Source organism: Chiloscyllium plagiosum, unplaced genomic scaffold, assembly GCF_037043375.1.
Source record: "Chiloscyllium plagiosum isolate Xiang-an unplaced genomic scaffold, Cpla_swu_hap1 HiC_scaffold_24, whole genome shotgun sequence".
NCBI lineage: Eukaryota > Metazoa > Chordata > Chondrichthyes > Orectolobiformes > Hemiscylliidae > Chiloscyllium > Chiloscyllium plagiosum.
In genome coordinates this window covers 37,184,948-37,198,561 of record NW_028270162.1, presented here as the reverse complement: position 1 = coordinate 37,198,561, position 13,614 = coordinate 37,184,948, and positions in this window count along the sequence as shown.

The window sequence follows — 13,614 nt, the reverse complement described above, 5'->3', positions numbered from 1 at the left end:
TCCCCCCACTCCCCAACATCATCCCACCACTCCCCTACACCATCCTCCCACTCCCCAACACCATCCCCCCACTCCCCTCAACATCATCCCCCCACTCCCCAACACCATCCCCCACTCCCCTCAACACCATCTCCCCACTCCTCTCAACATCATCCCCCCACTCCCCTCAACATCATCCCCCACTCACCAACACCATCCCCCCACTCCCCAACACCATCACCCCACTCCCCTCAACATCATCCCACACTCCCTAACATCATCCCCCCTATTCCCCAACGCCATCCCCCACTTCCCAACACCATCCCCCCACTGTCCAACACCATCTCCCACTCCCCAACACCATCCCCCATTCCCCAACACCATCTCCCCACTCCCCAACATCATCACCCTACTCCCCAACACCATTCCCCCACCCTCTAACACCATTCCCCCACTCCCCAATAACATCCCCCCACTCCCCAACACCACTCCCCCACACCCCAACACCTTCCGCCCACTCCCCAACACCATCTCCCCAACATCACCCCCCACAACTCAACACCATCCCCTCACCCCCAACATCATCCCACCACTCCCCAACCCCATCCCCATCCCCCCATTCCCCAACACCATCCCCCCACTGCCGAACACCATCTCCCCCACTCCCCAACTCCATCCCCCCACTCCCCAACACCATCCCCCCCACTCCCCTCAACATCATCCCCCCACTCCCCAACATCATCCCCCCACTCCCCAACATCATCCCCCCACTCCCCAACACCATCCCCCCACTCCCCAACACCATCCCCCCACTCCCCAACACCATCCCCCCACTCCCCAACACCATCCCCCACTCCCCTCAACACCATCTCCCCACTCCTCTCAACATCATCCCCCCACTCCCCTCAACATCATCCCCCACTCACCAACACCATCCCCCCACTCCCCAACACCATCACCCCACTCCCCTCAACATCATCCCACACTCCCTAACATCATCCCCCCATTCCCCAACGCCATCCCCCACTTCCCAACACCATCCCCCCACTGTCCAACACCATCTCCCACTCCCCAACACCATCCCCCATTCCCCAACACCATCTCCCCACTCCCCAACATCATCACCCTACTCCCCAACACCATTCCCCCACCCTCTAACACCATTCCCCCACTCCCCAATAACATCCCCCCACTCCCCAACACCACTTCCCCACTCCCCAACACCTTCCGCCCACTCCCCAACACCATCTCCCCAACATCACCCCCCACAACTCAACACCATCCCCTCACCCCCAACATCATCCCACCACTCCCCAACCCCATCCCCATCCCCCCATTCCCCAACACCATCCCCCCACTGCCGAACACCATCTCCCCCACTCCCCAACTCCATCCCCCCACTCCCCAACACCATCCCCCCCACTCCTCTCAACATCATCCCCCCACTCCCCAACATCATCCCCCCACTCCCCAACATCATCCCCCCACTCCCCAACACCATTCCCCCACTCCCCAACACCATCCACCCACTCCCCAACATCATCCCCCACTCTCTAACACCATCACCCCACTCCCCAACACCATTCCCCCACTCCACAACATCATCCCTCACTCCCCAACACTATCGCCCACTCCCCTCAATATCATCACCCCACTCCCCAACACTACCCCCCCACTCCCAACTCCATCCCCCACTCCCCAACACCATCCTCCACTCCCCAACACCATCCTCCCAATCCCCAACATCATCAGCCCACTCCCCAACATCATCCCCCACTCCCCAACACCATCCCCCCACTCCCCAACACCATCCCCCCACTCCCCAACACCATCCCCCCACTCCCCAACACCATCCCCCCACTCCCCAACATTCCCCAATTCTCCAACACCATCTCCCCACTCCCCAACAACATTCCCCAACACCATCCCCCCACTCTCCAACAACATTCCCCCATTCCCCAACACAATTCCCCCACTCCTGAACTTCACTCCCCCACTCCCCAACATCATCCCCCCTCTCCCCAACACCATCCCCTCACTCCCAAACACCATCCCCCACTCCCCCAACACCATCCTCCCACTCTCCAACACCATCCCCCCACTCCCTAACACCATCCCCCCAAACCCCCAACACCATCCCGGACCCCTGAACATCCTCGCCCCACTCCCCCTAACCCCCCATAACATCCTCCCCAACTCCCCCTGAACCCAAATGTCCTCGCCCCACTCTCCAATATCCTCCCCCAACCCCCCAACATCCTCCCCCACTCCTCCAAACCCCAACATCTTCCCCCACTCCCTGCAACATCCTCCCTCACTCCCCCATTCCTCAACAGCCTCCGCCATTCCCCCCACTCCCCAACATCCTCCTTCCACTCTCCAACACCATCCCACATTACTCAACATCCTCCCCTTCCCCCAACGCCCCAACTTCCCCCCCCCCCACTATCCCTACCCCCAACAGCTTCTCAGAGTCCCCCGACTCCCCAACATCCTCTCCCACTCCCCAACATCCTCCCACACTCACAATACCCCCAACATCTGCCCCCATCTGCCCCAACTCCCCCTACCCCACAAACATACTCCACCACTTCCCCTACCCCTAACAGCCCCAACTCCCCCCAGCCCCAAACTTCCTCCCCCACTCCCCATATCCCACAAAATCCTTCCCCACTCTCCCCTCCCCTAACATCCTCCTCCACACTCCCCTCCACCAACATCCCCCTCCACTCCGCTTACAGCCATTATCCTCCGCCACTTCCCCTACCCCGCAAACTTCCCCCTCCACTTCCCCTAGCCCCCAACATTCTCTTCCACTTCCCCTACCCCCGACATCCCACTACACTTGCTCTAGCCCCAACATCCCCCTCCATATCCCCTAACCCCCAACATCCCCCTCCACTTCCCCAAACCCCCAAATCCTCCTCCACTTCCCCTGCCCCTCAACATCCAGCTCTCCTTCCCCTACGCCCCAAAATCCTCCTCCACTTCCCCTACACCCAACATCCCACTACACTTCCCCTAGCTCCAACATCCTCCTCCACATCCCCAACCCCCAACATCCCCCTCCACTTCCCCTACCTCCCGAACGTCCTCTTACACTTGCCTTAACGCCCAACATGCCCCTCCACTTCCCCTTCCCCCCAAAATCCTGCTCCACTTCCCCTAACCCCCAACATCCCCCTCCACTTCCCCTAGCCCCAACATCCTCCTCCACTTCCCCGAATGCTCAGCATCCCCCTCCACTTCCCCTACCCCCAAACACCATCCCCCACTCCCCAACACCATTCCCCAACTCCCTAACACCACACCCCACTCCCTAACACCATCCCCCAATGCCCTAACACCATCCCCCAATCCCCAACACCATGCCCCCAATCCCCAACACCATTCCCGCACCCCTTAACCTCCTCCCCCTACCCCCCAACATCCTGCCCCAATCCCCCACCTCGCCAACATCCTCGCCCCACTCCGTCTAACCCCCCCCAACATCCTCCCCAACTCCCCCTAAACCCCAATATCCTCCCCCACCTCCCCTAACCCCCCAACCTCCTCCACCACTGCCCAACATCCTCACCCCACTCCCCAATATCCTTCCACACTCCCCCAATCCCCAACATCCTCCCCCAGTCCCCCAAACCCCAACATCTTCCCCCACTCCCCGCAACATTCTCCCCCACTCCCCCATTCTTCGAGAGCCTCCGCCATTCCCCCCACTCCCCAACATCCTCCCTCCACACTCCAACACCATCTTCCACTCCCCCCACTCTCCAACATCCTTCCCTTCCCCCAACCCCCCAACTTCCCCCCCATTTCCCTACCCCCAACAGCCTCTCACAGTCCCCTAACTCACCAACATTCTCCCCCAACTCCGCAACATCTTCCCCCACTCCTCAACATCCTGCCACACTCCCAAAAGCCACAACATCTGCCCCAACTACCCCGACCCTGCAAACATACTCCACCACATCCCCTACCCTCAACAGCCCCCACTCCCCAGCCCCAAACATCCTCCCCCACTCCCCATATCCCACAACATCCTCCCCCACTCTCCCCTCCCCTAACATCCTCCTCCACACTCCCCTCCACCAACATCCCTCTCCACCTCCCCCAGCCCCCAACATTCTCCTCCACTTCCCCTACCCCCAACATCCCACTACACTTGCCCTAGCCCCAACATCCTCCCCCACATCCCCTAACAACCCAACATCCCCCTCCACTTCCTCTACCCCCAACATCCCCCTCCACTTCCCCTAACCCCCAACATCCTTCCCCACTCTCCCCTCCCCTAACATCCTCCGCCACACTCCCCTCCACCAACATCCCCCTCCACTTCCCTTACAGCCAACATCATCCGCCACTTCCCCTACCCTCCATCATCCCCCTCCACTTCCCCTAGCCCCAACATCCTCCTCCACTACCCCGATAGCCCAGCATCCACCTCCACTTCCCCTACCCCCAAATACCATCCCCCCACTCCCTAACACCACCCCCACTCCCCAATCCAATCCCCCAACTCCCTAACATCATCCCCCACTCCCCAACACCATCCCCCACTACCTAACACCATGCCCCCACTCCCCAATACCATCCCCCACTCCCCAACACCATTCCCCCACTCCCTAACACCATCACCCCACTCCCAACACCATGCCCCCACTCCCCAACACCATCCCCGCACCCATGAACCTTCTCCCCCTACCCAACGTCCTGCCCCAGTCCCCCACCTCGCCAACATCCTCCCCCCACCCCATCTAACCCCCCCAACATCCTCTCCAACTCCCCCTAAACCCCAACATCCTCCCCCACACTCCCTAAACTCCAACATCCTCCCCCACCTCCCCTAAACCCCCAACTTCCTCCACCACTGCCCAACATCCTCACCCCACTCCCCAATATCCTTCCACACTCCCCCAATCCCCAACATCCTCCCCCAGTCCCCCAAACCCCAACATCTTCCCCCACTCCCCGCGACATCCTCCCCCACTCCCCCATTCCTCAAGAGCCTCCGCCATTCCCCCCACTCCCCAACATCCTCCCTCCACACTCTAACACCATCTCCCACTCCCCCCATTCTCCAACATCCTTCCCTTCCCCCAACCCCCCAACTTCCCCCCCATTCCCCTACCCCCCAACAGCCTCTCACAGTCCCCCAAATCGCCAACATCCTCCCCCCACTCCCCAACATCTTCCCCCACTCCCCAACATCCTGCCACACTCCCAAAAGCCACAACATCTGCCCCAACCCCCCCTACCCTGCAAACATACTCCACCACATCCCCTACCCTCAACAGCCCCCACTCCCCCAGCCCCAAACTTCCTCCCCCATTCCCCATATCCCACAACATCCCCCCCCCACTCTCCTCTCCCCTAACATCCTCCTCCACAAACCCCTCCACCAACATCCCCCTCCACTTCCCCCAGCCCCCAACATTCTCCTCCACTTCCCCTACCCCCAACATCCCACTACACTTCCCCTAGCCCCAACATCCTCCCCCACATTCCCAACCCACTAACTTCCACTTCCCCTAACCCCCCAAATCCCCCTCCACTTCCCCTACCCCCCCAACATCCCCCTCCACTTCCCCTACACCCCAACATTCCCCTCCACTTCCCCTACCCCCCAATATCCCCCTCCATTTCCCCTAACCCCCAACATCCTTCCCCACTCTCCCCTCCCCTAACATCCTCCCCCACACTCTCCTCCACCAACATCCCCCTCCACTTCCCTTACAGCCAACATCCTCCGCCACTTCACCTACCTTCCAATATCCCCTTCCACTTCCCCTAGCTCCCAACATTCTCCTCCACTTCCCCTACGCCCCAACATCCCACTACACTTCCCCTAGCCCAACATCCTCCCCCACATCCCCTAACACCCCAACATCCCGCTCTACTTCGCCTAACCCTCAACATCCCCCTCCAATTCCCCTAAGCCCCAACATCCCCCTCCACTTCCCCTACGCCCCAACATCCCCCTCCACTTCCCCTAACCCCCAACATCCCCTCCCCAAACCCCAACATCCCCCTGCACTTCCCCTATCCCCAACAACCTCCACCACTTCCCCTAACCCCAACACCCCCCTCCACTTCTCCTACCCCCCCAACATCCTCCTCCACTTATCCTAACCCGAACATCCTCCTCCACTTCCACTACCCACCAACATCCTCCTCCACTTCCCCAACCCCAACATCCTCCTCCACTAACCCTACTCCCCAACATCCTCCCCCACTTCCCCAACCCCCAACATCCTCCCCCACTTCCCCTAACCCCCCAACATCCCCCTCCACTTCCCCTAACCCACAACATCCTCCTCCATTTCCCCAACCCCACAACATCCCCCTCCCCTTCCACTACCCCCAGCATCGTCCTCCACTTCCCCTACCCCCAACGTCCTCCTCCACTTCTCCGAATGCCCAACAACCCCCGCCACTTTCTCAAATCCCCAACATCGCCCTCCACTTCCTCTACCCACCAACGTCCACCACCCCTTCCCCGAACCCCCAAAGTCCTCCTCCACTTCCCCTACCCCCCAACATCCCCCTCCACTTCCCCTACCCACCAACATCCCCCTCCACTTCCCCTACTCTCCAACTCCCCCCTACAGTTCCCCTAACCTCCCAACATCCTCCCCCACTTCCTAACCCCCCAACATCCTCCCCCATTTCCCCTAATCCACAACATCCCCCTCCACTTCCCGTACCCCTCAAAATCACCCTCCACTTCCCCTATCCCCCAAAATCCCTCTCCACTTACCCAAACCCCTCAACATCCCCCTCCACTTCCCCTACTCCCAACATCCCCATCCATTTCTCCTACCCCCCAACGTCCCCCTCCACTTCCCCTACCCCCCAACATGTCCCTCCACTTCCCTTACTCTCCAACATCCCCCTACAGCCAACATCCTCCGCCACTTCACCTACCTTCCAATATCCCCTTCCACTTCCCCTAGCTCCCAACATTCTCCTCCACTTCCCCTACGCCCCAACATCCCACTACACTTCCCCTAGCCCAACATCCTCCCCCACATCCCCTAACCCCCCAACATCCTTCCCCACTTCCTCAACCCCCCAACATCCTCCCCCAGTCCCCCAAACCCCAACATCTTCCCCCACTCCCTGCAACATCCTCCTCCACTCCCCCATTCCTCTAGAGCCTCCGCCTTTCCCCCCACTCCCAACATCCTCCCTCCACACTCTAACACCATCCCCCACTCCCCCACTCACCAACATCCTACCCTTCCCCCAACCCCCCAACTTCCCCCCATTCCCCTACCCCCCAACAGCCTCTCACAGTCCCCCAACTCGCCAACATCCTCCCCCCACTCCCCAACATCTTCCCCCACTCCTCAACATCCTGCCACACTCCCAAAAGCCACAACATCTGCCCCAACTCCCCCTACCCCGCAAACATACTCCACCACATCCCCTACCCTCAACAGCCCCCACTCCCCAGCCCCAAACTTCCTCCCCCACTCCCCATATCCCACAACATCCTCCCCCACTCTCCCCTCCCCTAACATCCTCCTCCACACTCCCCACCACCAACATCCCCCTCCACCTCCCCCAGCCCCCAACATTCTCCTCCACTTCCCCTACCCCCCAACATCCCCCTCCACTTCCCCTACCCCCCAACATCCCCCTCCACTTCCCCTAAACCCCAACATCCTTACCCACTCTCCCCTCCCCTAACATCCTCCCCCACACTCCCCTCCACCAACATCCCGCTCCACTTCCCTTACAGCCAACATCATCCGCCACTTCCCCTACCCTCCAACATCCCCCTCCACTTCCCCTAGCCCCAACATTCTCCTCCACTACCCCGATGGCCCAGCATCCCCCTCCACTTCCCCTACCCCCAAATACCATCCCCCCACTCCCTAACACCACCCCCACTCCCCAATCCAATCCCCCAACTCCCTAACACCATCCCCCAACTCCCGAACACCATCCCCCAACTCCCTAACATCATCCCCCACTCCCCAACACCATCCCCCAATCCCCAACACCATCCCCCACTCCCCAACACCATCCCCCCACTCCCTAACACCATCAACCCACTCCCAACACCATGCCCCCACTCCCCAACACCATCCCCGCACCCCTGAACCTTCTCCCCCTACCCAACGTCCTGCCCCAGTCCCCCACCTCGCCAACATCCTCCCCCCACTCCGTCTAACCCCCCCAACATCCTCTCCAACTCCCCCTAAACCCCAACATCCTCCCCCACACTCCCTAAACTCCAACATCCTCCCCCACCTCCCCTAATCCCCCAACTTCCTCCACCACTGCCCAACATCCTCACCCCACTCCCCAATATCCTTCCACACTCCCCCAATCCCCAACATCCACCCCCAGTCCCCCAAACCCCAACATCTTCCCCCACTCCCCGCAACATTCTCCCCCACTCCCCCATTCCTCAAGAGCCTCCGCCATTCCCCCCACTCCCCAACATCCTCCCCCCACTCCCCAACATCTTCCCCCACTCCCCTACATCCTGCCACACTCCCAAAAGCCACAACATCTGCCCCAACTCCCCCAACCCAGCAAACATACTCCACCACATCCCCTACCCTCAACAGCCCCCACTCCCCCAGCCCCAAACTTCCTCCCCCACTCCCCATATCCCACAACATCCCCCCCACTCTCCTCTCCCCTAACATCCTCCTCCACACACCCCTCCACCAACATCCCCCTCCACTTCCCCCAGCCCCCAACATTCTCCTCCACTTCCCCTACCCCCAACATCCCACTACACTTCCCCTAGCCGCAACATCCTCCCCCACATCCCCAACCCACTAACATCCCCTTCCACTTCCCCTAACCCCCCAAATCCCCCTCCGCTTCCCCTACCCCCCCCCAACATCCCCCTCCACTTCCCCTACACCCCAACATTCCCCTCCACTTCCCCTACCCCCCAACACCCCCTCCACTTCCCCTAACCCCCAACATCCTTCCCCACTCTCCCCTCCCCTAACATCCTCCCCCACACACCCCTCCACCAACATCCCCCTCCACTTCCCCTAGCTCCCAACATTCTCCTCCACTTCCCCTACCCCCAACATCCCACTACACTTCCCCTAGCCCCAACATCCTCCCCCACATCCCCTAACACCCCAACATCGCGCTCTACTTCGCCTAACCCTCAACATCCCCCTCCAATTCCCCTACGCCCCAACATCCCCCTCCACTTCCCCTAACCCCCAACATCCCCTCCCCAAACCCCAACATCCCCCTCCACTTCCCCTACCCCCAACAACCTCCGCCACTTCTCCTTCCCCCCCCCAACATCCTCCTCCACTTATCCTAACCCGAACATCCTCCTCCACTTCCACTACCCCCCAACATCCTCCTCCACTTCCCCTACCCCAACATCCCCCTCCACTAACCCTTCTCCCCAACATCCTCCCCCACTTCCCCAACCCCCAACATCCTCCCCCACTTCCCCTAACCCCCCAACATCCCCCTCCACTTCCCCTAACCCACAACATCCTCCTCCATTTCCCCAACCCCACAACATCCCCCTCCCCTTCCACTACCCCCAGCATCGTCCTCCACTTCCCCTACCCCCAACGTCCTCCTCCACTTCTCCTAATGCCCAACAACCCCCGCCACTTTCTCTAAACCCCAACATCGCCCTCCACTTCCTCTACCCACCAACGTCCACCTCCCCTTCCCCGAACCCCCAAAATCCTCCTCCACTTCCCCTACCCCCCAACATCCCCCTCCACTATCCTACCCACCAACATCCCCCTCCACTTCCCCTACTCTCCAACTCCCCCCTACAGTTCCCCTAACCTCCCAACATCCTCCCCCACTTCCTAACCCCCCAACATCCTCCCCCATTTCCCCTAATCCACAACATCCCCCTCCACTTCCCGTACCCCTCAAAATCACCCTCCACTTTCCCTATCCCCCAAAATTCCACTCCACTTACCCAAACCCCTCAACATCCCCCTCCACTTCCCCTACCCCTCAATGTCCTCCTCCACTTCCCCTACTCCCAACATCCCCATCCATTTCCCCTACCCCCCAACGTCCCCCTCCACTTCCCCTACCCCCCAACATGTCCCTCCACTTCCCCTAACCCCAACATCCTCCTCCACTTCCCCTACCCCCAACATCCCCCTCCACTTCCCTTACTCTCCAACATCCCCCTACAGTTCCTCTAACCCCCCAACATCCTTCCCCACTTCCCCAACCCCCCAATATCCTCCCCCATTTCCCCTAATCCACAACATCCCCCTCCACTTCCCGTACCCCTCAAAATCACCCTCCACTTCCCCTATCCCCCAACATTCCTCTCCACTTACCCAAACCCCTCAACATCCCCCTCCACTTCCCCTACCCCTCAATGTCCTCCTCCACTTCCCCTGCTCCCAACATCCCCCTCCATTTCCCCTACCCCCCAATGTCCCCCTCCACTTCCCCTACCCACCAACATTCTGCTCCACATTCCTACCCCCCAACATCCCCCTCCACGTCCCCTACCCCAACATCCCTCTCCACTTCCCCTAACCCCCACCACCCCCCTCCACTTCCCATATCCCCCAACATCCCCACCACTTCTCCTATCCCCCAACGTCCTCCACCACCTCCCCTAACACCCAACCTCCCCCTCTACTTCCCCTACCCACCAACATCCCTGTCCACTTCCCCTACCCACCAACATACCCCTCCATTTCCCCTAACCCCCAACATCCCCATACACTTCCCCTACCCCCCAACATCCCCCTCCACTTCCCATACCTCCCAACATCCTCCTCCACTTCTCCTAACCCCGAATGTCCCCCTCCACGTCCCCTACCCCCAACATCCCTCTCCACTTCCCCTACCCCTCAACACCCCCCCTCCACTTCCCATACCCCCCAACATCCCCCCCACTTCTCCTACACCCCAACGTCCTCCTCCACCTCCCCTAACACCCAATATCCCACTCCACTCCCCCTACCCACCAACATCCCTGGCCACTTCCCCTACCCGCCAACATCCTCCTTGACTTCCCCTAATGCCCAACTTCCCCCTCCACTTCACCTACCCCCAACATCCCCCACCACTTCCCCTCACCCCCAACATCCCCTTCCACTTCCCCTCACCCCCAACATCCCCCTCCACTTCCCCTCACCCCCAACATCCCCCTCCACTTTCCCCTCCCCTAACATCCTCCCCCACACTCCCCTCCACCAACATCCCCCTCCACTTCCCTTACAGCCAACATCATCCGCCACTTCCCCTACCCTCCAACATCCCCCTCCACTTCCCCTAGCCCCAACATCCTCCTCCACTTCCCCGAATGCCCAGCATCCCCCTCCACTTCCCCTACCCCCCAAATACCATCCCCCCACTCCCTAACACCACCCCCACTCCCCAATCCAATCCCCCAACTCCCTAACACCATCCCCCAACTCCCTAACACCATCCCCCAACTCCCTAACACCATCCCCCACTCCCCAACACCATCCCCACAACCTAACACCATCCCCCCACTCCCCAACACCATACCCCATTCCCCAACACCATCCCCCCACTCCCGAACACCATCACCCCACTGCCAACACCATGCCCCCACTCCCCAACACCATCCTCGCACTCCTGAACCTCCTCCCCCTACCCCCCAACATCCTGCCCCAGTCCCCCACCTCGCCAACATCCTCGCCCCACTCCGTCTAAACTCCCAACATCCTCCCCAACTCCCCCTAAACCCCAACATCCTCCCCCACTCTCCCTAAACCCCAACATCCTCCCCCACCTCCCCTAACCCCCCAACTTCCTCCACCACTGCCCAACATCCTCACCCCACTCCCCAATATCCTTCCACACTCCCCCAATCCCCAACATCCTCCCCCAGTCCCCCAAACCCCAACATCTTCCCCCACTCCCTGCAACATCCTCCTCCTCTCCCCCATTCCTCTAGAGCCTCCGCCTTTCCCCCCACTCCCCAACATCCTCCCTCCACATCCAACACCATCCCCCACTCCCCCCACTCTCCAACATCCTACCCTTCCCCCAACCCCCCAACTTCCCCCCATTCCCCTACCCCCCAACAGCCTCTCACAGTCCCCCAACTCGCCAACATCCTCCCCCCACTCCCCAACATCTTCCCCCACTCCTCAACATCCTGCCACACTCCCAAAAGCCACAACATCTGCCCCAACTCCCCCTACCCCGCAAACATACTCCACCACATCCCCTACCCTCAACAGCCCCCACTCCCCAGCCCCAAACTTCCTCCCCCACTCCCTATATCCCACAACATCCTCCCCCACTCTCCCCTCCCCTAACATCCTCCTCCACACTCCCCTCCACCTCCCCCAGCCCCCAACATTCTCCTCCACTTCCCCTACCCCCAACATCCCACTACACTTGCCCTAGCCCCAACATCCTCCCCCACATCCCCAAACCCCCCAACATCCCCCTCCACTTCCCCTACCCCCAACATCCCCCTCCACTTCCCCTACCCCCAACATCCCCCTCCACTTCCCCTACCCCCCAACATCCCCCTCCACTTCCCCTAAACCCCAACATCCTTCCCCACTCTCCCCTCCCCTAACATCCTCCCCCACACTCCCCTCCACCAACATCCCCCTCCACTTCCCTTACAGCCAACATCATCCGCCACTTCCCCTACCCTCCAACATCCCCCTCCACTTCCCCTAGCCCCAACATCCTCCTCCACTACCCCGATAGCCCAGCATCCCCCTCCACTTCCCCTACCCCCAAATACCATCACCCCACTCCCTAACACCACCCCCACTCCCCAATCCAATTCCCCAACTCCCTAACACCATCCCCCAACTCCCTAACACCATCCCCCAACTCCCTAACATCATCCCCCACTCCCCAACACCATCCCCCAATCCCCAACACCATCCCCCAATCCCCAACACCATCCCCCCACTCCCCAACACCATCCCCCCACTCCCTAACACCATCAACCCACTCCCAACACCATGCCCCCACTCCCCAACACCATCCCCGCACCCCTGAACCTTCTCCCCCTACCCAACGTCCTGCCCCAGTCCCCCACCTCGCCAACATCCTCCCCCCACTCCGTCTAACCCCCCCAACATCCTCTCCAACTTCCCCTAAACCCCAACATCCTCCCCCACACTCCCTAAACTCCAACATCCTCCCCCACCTCCCCTAATCCCCCAACTTCCTCCACCACTGCCCAACATCCTCACCCAACTCCCCAATATCCATCCACACTCCCCCAATCCCCAACATCCTCCCCCAGTCCCCTAAACCCCAACATCTTCCCCCACTCCCCGCAACATTCTCCCCCACTCCCCCATTCTTCGAGAGCCTCCGCCATTCCCCCCACTCCCCAACATCCTCCCTCCACACTCCAACACCATCTTCCACTCCCCCCACTCTCCAACATCCTTCCCTTCCCCCAACCCCCCAACTTCCCCACCATTTCCCTACCCCCAACAGCCTCTCACAGTCCCCCAAATCGCCAACATCCTCCCCCCACTCCCCAACATCTTCCCCCACTCCCCAACATCCTGCCACACTCCCAAAAGCCACAACATCTGCCCAACTACCCCTACCCTGCAAACATACTCCACCACATCCCCTACCCTCAACAGCCCCCACTCCCCCAGCCCCAAACTTCCTCCCCCACTCCCCATA